The sequence below is a fragment of the Hyaena hyaena genome, unplaced genomic scaffold, assembly GCF_003009895.1.
Source record: "Hyaena hyaena isolate Hyena2069 unplaced genomic scaffold, ASM300989v1 scaffold_314, whole genome shotgun sequence".
In the NCBI taxonomy this organism is placed as follows: Eukaryota; Metazoa; Chordata; class Mammalia; order Carnivora; family Hyaenidae; genus Hyaena; species Hyaena hyaena.
In genome coordinates, this window is record NW_024080947.1 from 218,465 (window position 1) to 233,892 (window position 15,428).

Here is a 15,428-nt window from a genome sequence, read left to right on the forward strand (position 1 = left end):
ATTACATGGGAAAGAGTTTGTATTTGTACTCTCTGTGATTTTACAAATAATTTAGAACTATAGAATGGGGGGACAGTTTTCTAATGTGTCTTGCAAAATCTCTGCCATTTGTCAAAGTAGGGTGCAATTGTGTTAATTATGTAATCATTTCTGTCTGAGTTATTTTTGTGACTGCTATTATATATACACTTGTTCAGTTATATAATAGGGCTCGCTGACTTGGCACCCTTTATTCTGAAAGTTTGCCAACACAAAAAGAAGTACAAGGAAAGACATTGGAAAGAGATCCAGGATTAGAAGTGGTTAGTATATTCTTTATTACACATTTCCATATTTTCCAAATGCCTGGAATTGAGTTTATATTACTTTTTACTTTCTGGGAGGAAAAATGAATATAATAGAAAAGAATAATATGTTAGACAAGGGTGAAGGTCATTTAGACCATCACTTATTCTTGCCAATAAGAAAATCTGAAAGCTAGATTTGACATTGGATAATTGTCAGCTGGTTACAAGTATATATGTTTATATCACATGTAAAATAATGCTTCTTTCAGTGGTCAAAAAGTTAAAGTGAATCATCACACTAGCGGTCCAGTTTTGCAAGAACTGCCTCTCTTTTATTAGTTACCCTTAACTAGCAAGATAAAGTCCTGCCCCCTGCTTCCCACTATGTGCCTTAGCAAGGTGTTAACCAAGACAGACAGGAATAAGGCTTGCAAAAGCACATTTTTAAGGGGTGCTATTTCTTTGCACCACCTACTCTACGCACTAGAATTTTACTACAATTGTAGTAATTGCTACAATTTGAAAGGGCTATTCAAATTCCCAAAATCTAACTTAAAACAGTGCCTAAAGTGTTCTTTTAATGCAGAACAAATTTAGTACAAATAACTGACCTAAATATTAAAATACAATAAACCACCTATGTAGATTCTGTCATTAAAATCAACCTCCAGGGGCACCTGGGTGGCTCAGTTGGTTAAGCGTCCGACTTCGGCTCAGGTCACGATCTCAAGGTTCATGGGTTTGAGCCCTGCGTTGGGCTCTGTGCTGGCAGCTGAGCCTGGAGTCTGCTTTGGATTTTGAATCTCCTCCTCTCTCAGTCCCTCCCCCCACTCATCCTTGTCTGTGTGTGTGCCTCTCTCTCAAAAATTAAATATTTTTTAAAAATTAAAAAAAATCAACTTCCATTCCCCCACCCTAAGGAATTATAAGAATCCTTAGCTAGATATAGCTAGGGAAATTATTTACGATTTGATCTTATTAAATTCTTTTTCCTGTGTCATCCAGGCCTGAATTATTTACTGACTTTTGTTTTTACCAATAATAATGCATACTCTATAACAGTAAATGATCTTTCTTGAATAGAAGCTTTTAATGATTTCTTACAGAAAATTTTCATCTCTATTTCTATAATTATTAAAGTCTTATACTTTACGCAAGAGTCTTTACCAAATGTACTTCTATTGCTGTGACTATTCCAGTTCCTCTTTGACCTCAAATCTACACAAGGCTTAAATTTTAAACAGGATAGTCTCTGTCTGTATATGATTTTTTTCATCACTAATCTGCAGTTGGGAGTGGCACAGGTCATGGAGGAAAACATGTTCTATTTTTTAATAGTAAAAAGAATAACTTTCATATTGAATACTAAAGGAAAAATTCCTCTTTGTTGTACTTTTACTATGATACTTCCCATAGCATACTACAGTACAAGAAAACTCCAAGCTAGGGTCTAAGGATACTGTTTTAACCATTTCATGTCCACAGGTCCATAATAGGTCAGTTACCACAAAGTCTTGAATTCTCATAAGCCACAGAGGAATGAGAAGTTTGAGTAACAGCTTAGGTCACCCAAGATTTAGGCTTCGGAGAATAAAAATGGCTGCTGCTGATGGAGGCACGCATATAGCTGTTAACAATATAAGAAAAAGAATGTTGAGAGAGTAAATAATGATGGAATATGCAGTTCTAGAATACTTGCCAGCAACAAGATTAAAGGAAAGCATATAACTACAGGAGAACCATTTTTAATGATATAAATAAGTAGTTGTCTTGTAGTTAAATGTAGAGTAGATAAATGAGTAGTTGTCTTGTATTAGTCATAGTTGAATATTTGAAAAAAACTGTATCTCTTATCCAGCTCCTTCACCTTGTCTATTGCAAATTATCAGACTCCATCACTCTGTAATAATTTAAATAGTTTTCTTTATTTAAGAGATAACATGCATACAATATAACATATTTAATGTACTAATCAATGTGTAGCTCAATAATTTTGCATATATATGTGTACATATATGACATACATATATACATATGTATATCTCATATATATGTAACCACATGTAACCAAAACCCAGATTATAAAGTCCCCTTCTCAGTCTAATATTATACAGAAATTAAAAAGTAGCTGATTTTAACAGAGAAAATAATTTGAAGATCACTCACACTAATCGTACTAGAAAATGCATTAGCTATGAAGAAGAGACCCCATAAAACAGTGCTTTTAGATAAATTAGTGGTTTTCTATTTCCCTTATGGGAAAAAAATATCTAGATGGAATGAAGGCTTCACAGAACCTGATGTTCTTCCTTCTATGTAGCCACCCTTAGCCATGAGCCATCTTCTTGGTTGTCACATAGCTCCTGACTCCACCTGGGTGTGGTGACCACATTCCAAGCAGGAAGAAAGGTAAAGGTAAAGAGCAAAAGCCCCTTCCTGCTGAGTCAGGCCCCTGTCAATGCTTTCTCAGAAACTCCACCAAATCATTTCTGCCTAAATCTCACTGTTTAAAACTATGTGGTAAATAGTTTGGGGTGGCAAACCCAAAATAAAATTAGATTTTATTAGCAAAAAAAGAAAGAGGGAGTGGATACTGGCTAGCCAGCAATCCTGGCCACACCAGTAGTCCCAAACTGCTCCCATGAATGACCTTTCTTGAAAATGCCACTGTGCTTAGATAAATGCAATCTAAAATCATCCCACAATGGGTAATGAGTTCTGAAATAAAACTCCTATAATCTCTGCTACAGATATAATAAAACATTTGGAAAAGAAAAAGTCTGGTGACGTACTGCTTCAAAATATGTTTCCCAAAAAAGCATCATAATGTTTCACTATTCTTTTTTTATTTTTAATGTTTCACTATTCTTAAGAATGAAAACACAGGAAAAATATTAAAGGGTAAAATTAAAAGAATTTGTTTAACACCATACAGATAACTAAAGAAATTTGATGGCATAGTGTACATCAATTTATTATGGCCCACAAATGGAAGTTTGGCCATTTCCAAATTGTAACTCTTTTCATGGTCATTAGGATTATGAGCTTTGATTTAAACTAAGAATGATTTTTTTTAATTTAAAAAATTTTTTTTAATGTTTTATTTATTTCTGAGAGATAGAGAGAAAGAGAGAGACATAGTGAGCAGGGAAGGGTCAGAGAGAGAGGAAGACACAGAATCTGAAACAGTCTCCAGGCTCTGAGCTAGCTGACAGCACAGAGCCTGACGCAGGGCTCGAACCCACGAACCATGAGATCATGACCTGAGCTGAAGTCGGAGGCTTAACCGACTGAGCCACCCAGGCGCCTCTGATTTTTTTTTTAAACAAACTGGATGGGACTCGACTCTACAGATGCACAATCTCTTAACTACAATTATGAATTCCCAAAATTTGAAAACTAAAAAACTTTTTGCAATTGTAGTATCTGGTGACAAAATCTGACCTGACTGATATGAGACTACTTATAGTCTTTATTTACCCCCATTTAGTGTGATTGGTCATATATTTTATTATTATATTTGGTTATGGAGTGCTGCATCATTTTACTGCTTTAAAGTTACAGTAGTTCCCTCTTATCCGTGGGGAATACATTCCAAGACTCCTAATGGATGCCGAGAACCTCAAACAGTGCCAAATCCTACATAAATATGTTTTTTTCCTACACATACATACCTTTGATAAAATCTAATTTGTAATTTAGGTACAGTAAGAGATTAACAATAACTAGTAGTAAAATTATAACAATACACTAATAAAAGTTATGCGAATATGGTGTCTCTCTCAAAACATCTTACTCTACTGTACTCACCCTTCTTGCGGTGATGTGAGCTGATAAAATGCAACATCATGAGATGAAGTGAGGGGCATAATGCAGGCATTGTCACAAAGCATCAGCCAACTATTGACCTTCTAACAATCTGTCAGGAGGAGGATCATCTGGTCCCTGTGGAGGGTTGGCTGTGGGTAACTGAAACTGTGGAAAGCAAAACTGTGGAGAAGGGGGACTATTATGGTTGAAAACTCTGAATTCCAAAACGTGTCTTCCTTCACCTCACAGTTCTGAGAGGTAAAGGTCTTAAAAACTGCATTACCTAATTGGTTCACAATTTGATTTGTTTAGAGATTCCTATTACTGTCAAAGCTCATTCAAAGAATTACACATCATTGCTTTTAAAATTTTTCTAAGACTTATAATCTAAGAAATCGAACATATTATTTCTGCTCAAGTATACATAGCATTTTGGTTCAGTAACAAACAGTAAATTCAAAAAGGATAACTGTTCTTATTCCCATTTTACTAGTTAAATTCTAGCTTTATAATAATGCTTTGGCTCATTTGTTTAATGTTTATTTATTTTTGAGAGACAGAGACAGAGACAGAGTGTGAGCAGGGGAGGGGCAGAGACAGAGGGAGACATAGAATGTGAAGCAGGCTCCAGGCTCTGAACTGTCAGCACAGAGCCCAAGATGGGGCTCAAACTCAAGAACCATGAGATCATGAGCTGAGCTGAAGTCAGACACCGAACCAACTGAGCCAACCAGGTGCTCCTGGCTCATTTGTTTAAAAAAAAGTGTTAATTGAACTTTGTTCAACTGATATGAAATATAAGATTTTTTTAAAAATAAAAAGTACCAGGGGCGCCTGGGTGGCTTAGTCGGTTAGGCGTTCGACTTTCGCTTGGGTCATGATCTCGCGGTTCGTGGGTTCGAGCCCCGCGTCGGGCTCTGTGCTGACTGCCAGCTCAGAGCCTGGAGCCTGTTTCAGTCTGTGACTCCCTCTCTCTCTGACCCTCCCCTGCTCATGCTGTCTCTCTCTCTCTCTCCTAGAGATAAATAAAAATATTTTTAAAAATAAAATAAAATAAAAATAAATAAAAATAAAAAGTACCAAATCAAACCTGAAAAGAAGCAGAAAATGAGGCAAATGGTTGCCTGAATTCTTTCTTTTCATTTTGCTGTGATTATGTCTGATATTAGATATTTGTTTCTTGTTCATATTTGTTTATGAACTGAGTCAAAATCAATGGCTATAATTACGCAGGTAAAATGTAGATTTTTAAAATATAATACTAAAATACTGCGATGCAGCCATGTAAATTCACAATTTGCATGGAGTTTAGGGTTTTTCCTCTACTTGACCAATCTCTGAATCTCATCATCACTTAAGCCTCCAAAATCTCAAATTCCAAGCTTCCACTCTCTCTGAATATAATTCACTTAGATATAGAACTCCTTTCTGTAGCTTACAAACCTCTGCAGGGATTCATTTCTGACCTCATCTGATGTCATTTTTCTTTTCTCTCAAAACGCTGCACAGACATTGGCCTCATTTTACTTACTGGAATACTTTAAGCTCCATCCTGCCTCAGGGCATTAGCACATGTTGTAACCACCTCCTGGTCTGCCATTTCTCACGTATTTTCAAGTTTGGCTCCTTCTCATCCTTTAAGTTTAGCTTCAATGTCACCTGCTTAGACACAATTTCTCTTACCACCTTATCTGTGTGTTTCCCTCCCTATTACTAAGACTGCACTGTGTTTATGTCTTCAATAGCACTTACAATTTACAATTATGTATTTGTTTGCTTGCTTGTTTCTCTGTCTCCTCACTAGACTGACTATGAACTCCTTAAAGAAGAAAATAAACTGTCTCTTGTTCATTAATATATGTGTAGCACCAAGCATCATGCCTGGCACATTTTAAGCTCTGAAAAACGATTTGAATAAACAACATGAGAATTATTTATCCTACGTTTTTCATTAATTTTTTCAAAACATCTCACTCTACATTTTACCTTTATCCAAACAAAAGATGTTCAGATCTTGTGTATCATGAATATTGGCTCAAAAACTCTGAAGAAAGTTCTCCCATAAGAAAATATATAATTAGAAGTATTAGAAGGTTCTAATCTATAGATAATAAAGTATATATGCACATGCACGTCTGCATATGTATGTAATTATATATGAGGATGTGTATACATGGATGAGGGTGGTGGAAGGGATGGAATAGAAAAGAACTGGGCTAGGACAGTGGAGAGAAAAAAGGACATGGGGTAAATGGCCTCTAGCAAATTTTTCCTATTGGAAGAAAAACTGCTTACAAATCTAATCTCTTCGGGGCACCTGGGTAGCTCAGTCGATTAAGTGTCCGACTTTGGCTCGGTCATGATCTCGTGGTTCGTGGGTTCGAGTCCCGTGTCGGGCTCTGTGCTGACAGCTAGCTCAGAGTCTGGAGCCTGCTTCAGATTCTTTGTCTCTGTCTCTCTGACCCTCCCCTGCTCACATTCTCTCTCTTTCTCTCTCTCTCTTTAGAAAAAAAAAAACCCACTTTCTTCATTAGATGACTTCTTAAGGATGTTTCCTGGATTATAGTCAAACAAATATCACAGAATTTTACTCTAATCAGGTCACCACTGATGAGATTACAAAATAAAATGGGTATTCTCTTTACCGCAGTTGTTCATTAAATATACCTGAATCCTAGTCTTTTGTCATCTGCTCCAGTTGACAGGAGAGCAAGGACAGTAGATGTAGCCCGGAGAAGGGTCAAGTTCAGGTTCTATCTAAATTGGACGAGGACCCATGCCTTTAGGTGCGCAGTCTGTCAAAAGCGAAGGAGGTCTCTCTGAATACATGGTAAGCTGTACCTCCTGGTTTACCATAGATAGTCCCTGTTTATTCAAATCATCATATAATTAATACTATGTCCCTTTTCACTCTTAAGTGTCCTGCGTAAGATGATGAATTATATAGTCACCTTAGCTATAGCTCCTTAAGAATGGTATCTATTAGGGGCACCTGGGTGGCTCAGTCGGTTAAGCGTCCGACTTCAGCCCACTGTCGGGCTCTGTGCTGACAGCCAGCTCAGAGCCTGGAGCCTGCTTCAGATTCTGGGTCTCCCCCTCTCTCTCTGACCCTCCCCTGCTCATGCTCTCTCTCTCTCAGAAATAAATAAAACATTAAAAAAAAATTTTTTTAAATAATGTTATCTATTAAATGCTAGGCAGGGAAAGGAATGCCAGACCAACAAGTGTGTGTGCAGGGGGAAAGGCATCCTGGAAAACTAGGCAATTCACCACCCCTTTTCTTCATCCAATTCCTTTAAACCGTGTTCTATCCTTGGCTTATTAGAAGTTTAGCTGGCAAAGAATTTTGAATGTGTTCAATTAACACATATATGCAGTATTAGACACATTTCCATATTTGGTGGCCTTTTGACTTTATATTTGCAATCATCACGTTGCATTCATTTTGTATTAATTTTTTTTAAGTCTCAGACTCCGTTTTTATTTAAAAGCCCCGTTGCAACCACCGAATACCTGACTCAGCTCACAGCTAGAGACAGAGCATCAAATTTCCCAGCCCACTTAATTTGAAAGCCTGCCAAGATAGGTGAAAGACCTTATAAATATGTAAAGCAGGAAGTTCAAATTACAGTCAAGTAAATCTCTGGTGATTGATGTTCTTTTCAAAACAATTTTTTTTGAAAAAAACTCATAAAAGCAGCACATTTGTAAGACACCCCCCCTTCCCAAAGGTTTCACTCTAGTTCAGACTGGACAATGTACTTTTAGTACTCTATTTATTTTGGATTTTTACCACTTCCTGGAGGCCGGGAGGAGGCACAGTGGGAGGATCCAAAAAAACTCAGTACCACAGCCATTTTGTTTGTAAGGCAGAGTGGTAGATTTCTGTCAGCCAGTAAAGGTTTTTGAAACAGAATTTTTAAGGAGAAAAAAAAAGTACGCCTATTGTTTTAAATTTAACCACTAAAATCATTTTATTTTTATTCTTTGCACAAATGGTAGTTATTGCGGCTAACGAGCTCTATTTTTACAAGGAATTAAAGCTCTCTGAGCTACAGGAGTCGTGAATTTTGTTCAAGAAGGAACTGCCTTCTTTAGGTACCTATGATGTCAAATAAAAACTGTTTCGATGGAAATAGTTTTCAAATGGCCGTATTTGTATCAAAATTTCATATCCACGTTTGCGAAGTGATAAACGATTTGCTGAAGAAAAGCATTATATTGCGTTAAAACCCCCACATAGGAAATAAGAGTGTTCCTTAAAGACGTTGAAAGGGCATTTTCCTGAGCTGACAGGCAGTCGTGGGTGCTATTGTTTTGCAGTGTCACTTAAAAGCGAGCTTAGACTTTTGTCATTTGGGTGGCTGTGCTTTTAAAAGCCCAGTGTAAAATGGCACACACACTGCATTTTTTTCCGAGCTGCAGGAGGCGGGGGGAGCGGGGGATAGTGCAGACTGTAGGGACCCTGCCCTCCTAACCAATCAGAGCACGCCTGCTTGCCATCGCAAAGTTGTTAACCCCGGAGTCTTCTGGTTGCCGCTGCCTCCTCTGCTTTTAATCTTCCGTGGATATTTCTCCGATTTTTTCCAAACGCCCACAGATCCTGGGGGAAGCCACCCCATTCAGCCGCCGATCATGGAAGAAAGTATTACTTTGTATTTACCAAATATTTTAAAGATGTTTGAAGATCCATATGCTGCCTGGAGGCTGTTGTTTCTAGGGACACAAGTATCCAGCCTATATTGTTACAATTATTTTTCAAGAACTGGCTTCTTCTTTGCCTACACGAATGGTAAGTTTGTAATTTTTAACATTTGTGTCATTAAATCTTTGAATGAGCCAGCAGATAAAGAGGATTTTCATTGTGTTTCTTCTAACAAAACCAATCTTTGTATTTTTCTTTAGCTTTGAGCTCTGTATATTCCACCTAATCTTGTCTGGCTAATTTTTACTAAAAGAAAAAAATAGTTTTTTTTGGTTTTCATTATTAAAGCTAAGTATTTATAATATAAATTATACTTTAATTACTGTGAACTACAGGGGAACTCAGCTATTTCAAGATGGACTTGTTTTGTGCCAGCAATGTTGGTAATGCCAAATATGTGCATATCCCCTTTATAAAGATTATGTATTACCTAATTTGTACAGGACTAAATTATCAGCAGGCAAACTGTGGATGTAGTTTTTGTTTCTTTCTTTCTTTCTTTTTTTATTAATAGGCCTATTGTGGTTTTCTTGATGGATTACTTGGATACAAACTACAGAAAAGCTGCCCTTGGTATAATGAAGGTGGAGATTGACATAACCGGGTTTATATTAAGTTATGGCTGTTACTAAATAGTGGATCTTTTATTTGCTGATCAGATGTAAACTTGTATTCCATAATGTTAATTCTTTGAAGCTCTTCATTAGATAATCTTTGCAGATCTAGCTTGTTTTTCTCCAAAAAGGTACATTTGGGAGACATTTTGTAATTTTTGGCATTTTTCTAATTTTTTTCTTTTTGCACACGGTGGGAGATCTTTTTTGTTTTGCATTGATCTGTGTTGGTGGCGCTGTAGTGCTCCTCAACAATTTATGTCAGTTTCACTAAAAGAAAAAAGGAGAAAAAAAGAGGTGGGGCAAGATTTGATCTATTATCTTATCCATTTATTTCCTTAAAGTTCAATTTGGTCAGAGGAATTATTCAGTTGTATGATTGAAATGTTTTTTGTGAACTGTGAACTGTAGGTGAGAGCAGACATGTCGTCACAACCAGTCCAGGGAGCATCAGAGACTAGCATGCAGTTTGCAGTTGTGTTTTATCTGATCTGATTATCTCTAGATCAGAATTTTTCAATAATAAGCTATTGGTTTACCCTCTCTTTCCTCTTTCCTTTTGCATTTTCTTTATATCACAATACCATACGTGTTCATGTTTTTTCAATGTAACAAAACGTTTGAGTTTTAGTTCACTCAATGTTGTAAAAGTTGAATTTCGTTTTGAACCTAGGGATTTCTTAAATAACTATTCTAAGTTTCTCCTGGGAATTTTCTACTAGTTTGACATACAATAATGCCTACATGATTATTTGGAAATGATACTGCAATTAGATTTATATATATCCTTGTTTTGAAATGAGCAAATATTTTGAATAACATTTTTTTGAGACTACGTACACAACTGCTTCTAACTTTAAAAATACTGGTATTCGTGTATCTAAATGTAGGTAAATGTTTTTCATCTTTGTTTTTTGAGAATTATCTGATAAGAGAATATGAGGTTTAGGCCCAAAGCCTCCCAAGAACAAAATGTATACTATGATATGACATAGGTTATACCCGTCTCTGTGGACATTTTAGTTGTTTATGAGGATAGTAAGTATGCCCTTCGTTTACAAAGAAAGTGGGAGGAATCAATAATTGTACCTAAAAACATAATATTTTGTGAAATAAAATAAAAACAACTGAAATATTATCCTAGATTACCTTACCATATGATTGAATAATTTCTTGAGAGAGTGAAAATTTCTGGACTTGTTGTCTTTATTTTCTCTGAAATATGTAAATGCTTATTTCACTGATCATTTAAAATTCTGAAGTAAAAGAATGTGTGAAAATGACTAGGAATAGTATTTCTGATTTTTGTGCCCCTATAATTTATCTGTATAGGACTCTTTCCTTGAACTTCACAAATATTTATGTATTATATCTATATTTTGCTTAATACAATGCTATAAAAATTTGAAAATGTCCACCGTAACATTTTATTTCTTTATAAAATGTAAATGCCCCCAGCAAGACTAGCTTTGACATTATAGATTATTTATAGAATGAAATACTGCAGGTGTAAATATATTATCTCACCCTCTGGTTATTCTGGAGAGTTTAGTTCTCTGAAGTTGATCTACTGAATAAAATAGACTTCCCAATATGTTTGTTGCTAAAATATTCTGTTATTCAGCTGCTGGTATATTTCAATTTGTAAAAACTAAAAAGGTTTATATATTATAGCCCCCCTTTTAAAAACAAACTGATGCTATGAAGTCCATATGTAGCTATGCAATGCTCTTTGTTCTCCTATATCATTGACTATTACATCATTGATTATGAAGTAACCATTATAGTTAAATCTTCACTTTTTAAAATCCTCCATATTATATTTATATTAAAAATAATTCTTTTATGTGTGACTCTTACATCACTATGTAGGTAAGGAGGTTTAAATCTAGGAGGCAAAAACAATTTATTATTTTATATTATTCTCCATTTTTAAATCCACCTTGTGCTTCATTTCAGCTCTGGATTCTATGGACATTAATTCTTTTTTTAATTGAAAATATTTTTGTAGGCATTTAGTTCATGAGTTTGGTGTGATTTAGATTAGAATCATTATAGTTTGTAATGTTTCTCTCATGAAAAAAATCTTTATTTATTAAATGTAGTCTAGAGAGAACTCAGTTTTCCATAGTAACAGTTGCCAGATCACGAGCAAAGAGAAAATAATTTTTTAAAAATCTGAAATGTCATTTTAGTTAATAATTATACATTTATTTCTTTCTTGAATGCCATTTTCTCAGAAATAGAAGCAAAAAATAAAATTGACTATTTTAAAAAGGCATATCATATTTTTTTACCCTGCCCATCCCTCTGATGGAGGGGAGGGGTCAATGAGTAGTGAAATAGCCAAAAACAGGTTGCAAAAAAAAATGAATAAATGATGCCAAAGACACAGAGAATTTGTAAATCAGATTCTAAACAATAAACCTCAGAAAAATGAACTTGAAATTATGGAGTTCGGTCAATAACAGAAATAATCTGAAAATTGTATTAAGACTTAATGTAATGAACCAATACAATGTCCTAATTTATTAATTTGTATTCACTGGTATTGCTAGGGATTGAGGAAATTTTCAGGTTAGCCAAACCTATTAGGAAAGATGAAATAACAAATGGAAGAGACATTAAGACAACCTAACATAAAATGCTAAAAATATTTGCCAGGACTAATCTAATATACCTTGGAATGAACTTCTGTAGAAGAAGGAAATATAGCTGAAAATTTAGCACTCAGAAAACCAAGTTCAATACAGACCTGAAATTGCACATTTCCAACTCCATCCACTTGTGCATATTGACCTCTGCTGTTTCTTGGATATATCATTACTTTCCTTAGGACCATACAGATTCACTACTAACCTCAGCATGTTTGTGCAAGGAAGAATAAGGGGAAAGTAACAGACAAAATGGGTATTTGTGGCATAACTTTTTTTAATCTTTCCAAAAAGATTCTTAAATGGAGAGTCTAAAGAGAAAGTAAAGTGAAGAATTTGTTTATGAAAAAGATGAAAGGGTTGTACTTTATACTTGATTCGTTCAACATTTTTTATTTTATTTTCATTTTTTCATTTTTCTTTTTTTTATTTGAGAGAGACAGAGACAGAGACAGAGACAGAGCGTTTGTGGGGGAAGGGTAGAGAAAGAGACAAGACACAGAATCCCAAGCAGGCTCCAGGCTCTCAGCTGTCAGCTCAGAGCCTGATGTGGGGCTCAAACTCATGAACTGTGAGATCATGACCTGAGCTGAAGGGGAATACTTAACTGACTGAGCCACCCAGGCACCTCAATTTGTTCAAAATTTATTTTTATTTGGGGATTTATTTGTTCTATATTTTCCTACCTATTATGTGCCATTGTGCCAAGATGCTGGGGTAGAATATTCAGAAGAGGGAAGCATCTTTGCTTTCATGGAGTTTACAGTCCAAGAAGGTTCAAAGTTCTAATCTAAGGTGTTAGATGTTGGTGGGGTGGGAGATGTCCCACTTGGGAATAGGGCCAAATAAGATTTCTGGAGCAAAAAAAATTTTTTTTTAATTTAAAAGTGTTCTTATGGGAATTTAACAAATATCATTCTATTGAAGAATCATTATTTGGGCACCTAATATTTACACATTGAGGGGAAAATAGGCCTTAGATTTTAGATATAGCCCAAGTAGATGCTCTATAGACAGTTAACTAATCCAAATTCCTATTGCAAAGTGAGAAATAAAACAAATGTATTTGCTTGAAAAGAGAGATGGAAAAAGTCACTCTGGTAGTAGGAGTTTGGGGTGTGTCCTTGTGAGGTCGATTTAACGAAAACTTTTAAATGTGGTAGAGCCTCATTTTGTACATTTTGCACATTTTGTTCACATTGTCATGAAATAAATGTCTGAATTAAATATAAACTGTGAAATGAAGCAGGGAAATACAATTACAGTGTTAAAGGATTATATCAAAATTAAAATATTTATTTTTATTTTAAAACCTGTAATATTTTTAATGATACATATAACAGAAACTTTTAAAATAAAAACAGATATTTTAATCTACAAAAATAACATAATTACACATTTGGCTAATAGTTAATTAGTTAAGCACATCAGATATGGAGCAGGAAATTAAGACTGCTGTTATGGAGTGCCTGGGTGGTTGAGTCGGTTAAGCACCCAACTCTTGATTTCAGCTCTGGTCATGATCTTGTGGTCCATGAGATTGAGCCTCACATGGGGCTCTGCACTGACAGTGCACAGAGCTTACTCGAGCCTCTCCTCCTCTTGTTTTCTCAAAATAAATAAGTAAAACTTAAAAAAAATGTTGTTTAAAAAAATGACTGCTGTTATATGCAGATGATTTGGAGCAGAAGGATCTTTACATTAAGGATTCTCTACATGTGGCTTAAGATGACCTCAAGAATAAAGTCACCAAATTATTTTGCCATAGAGCCAATTAATCCATACTGGCTTGTACTAGTTGAGATCTTTACAGTCATAGCTGAGTCATAGCAAGTTCCCCCCTAAAATTTGAAAAATACCAAATGCATGACAGCACATTTATATTTGATCATGGGCTCATTAGTCATTAGTCCGTCGAGATATCCTATTTGAGATAATTGTAGGATTGGAAGAAAGAATTTAAATGGCCCTGAGTTAGGAACCAGATGCCAGGTATAGTTCCAATATAGAAACCCCCACATTGACATGGCCTGGAGTGAGAAGAGGTACACATTTAAGCAAGGATTGCTGGTTTCTCGAGGCTAGGTGATTAAGCTCTTTTGGACAGTTGAGGTCCACAGAACTATCCATGAAATCAATTAATGCACAATTATACACAGTATGTCTTATGTAATATTAATAGATACATTGTACTTACTTAAGTATGCCATTTAGTTTGCTTTTGTACTAACATAGAACCTTACTGACAGTGGCATAAAAAATATGGACATTTATTATCTCAACTAAATCGCTAACAGGAAGCAAGCCTGTTCTAGGTTTGGTTCAGTAGCTTAACAGTGTTACTAAGTTCCTTAGCAGGTTCCATTCTTTTACATTGCCACAGTGTTAGCAATGTGTTTCCTTATAGTCCCATTATGGCTGCTGCAGCTTCAAGCAACATAGCCTGATACTACAATTTCCAAAGGGAAGAGAGTTTCTCTTAAAGGTTCTTTCGGTAAGGGAAGAAATTCTTTCCCAGAGGCCCACCGCACAATGCATCTTACAGCTCAATGACTAGGTTTGTAGGATGTGTTCATACCTTACCCAGTTATGGATGAAATTTCTCATGACTGGTCTGGCTAGGGAAGAGCTCTTGGAAGGATGAATACCTGCTCAGTATCCAGTGCTCAATATGGTTAGCTTCTATTTGCTTTGTATCAACTCGAATTGCTTTGTGTGAACTTCTTGAGTGATAAAACTTAAATATCTGTTTTTATAGAGACCAGACTAGGCACAAAGGCAGCTAATTAAAACACACACACACACACACACACACACACACACTAAAAACATTTAATCAGAGCCTACTATGCTCCAGCTTCTAGCTAAATTCTACCTTTGTGATATCCTTAAATTCTCACACAAACTTTGGAAATAGGACAATTATTATACCCATTTTCCAGAAAAGGAAACTGAGGCTTAGAGAGGTTTGGCCAGGTTACCCAGTAAATGAAAAAGCTGGAGTATGAACCTGGGTAACTTGAAATCAGAGGCTATGTACTTACCTATGCTTCAATACTATCACATTTGATATTTGTAAAATTTATATTCTGTAAGTGGACATCTTTTAAAAGCACTATATGATGTCACTGTTTGAATTTTCTAGTGAATCGTTTTATAAATCTAATAATATTTTCATTAAAACAGTAATTGGCCACCTAACTTATCAGCTGTATATATCTGAATTTTTGTATGTTGAGTTTGCTGAAGGCACACTTGTACCACATCATATCTCTTCAGGAACATCTCATGAAATTCTTTCAGAAGTTGGATTTTTATAGGGAAAAAAAGATCAAAGCCCAGAGATTCAGTGAGGCTT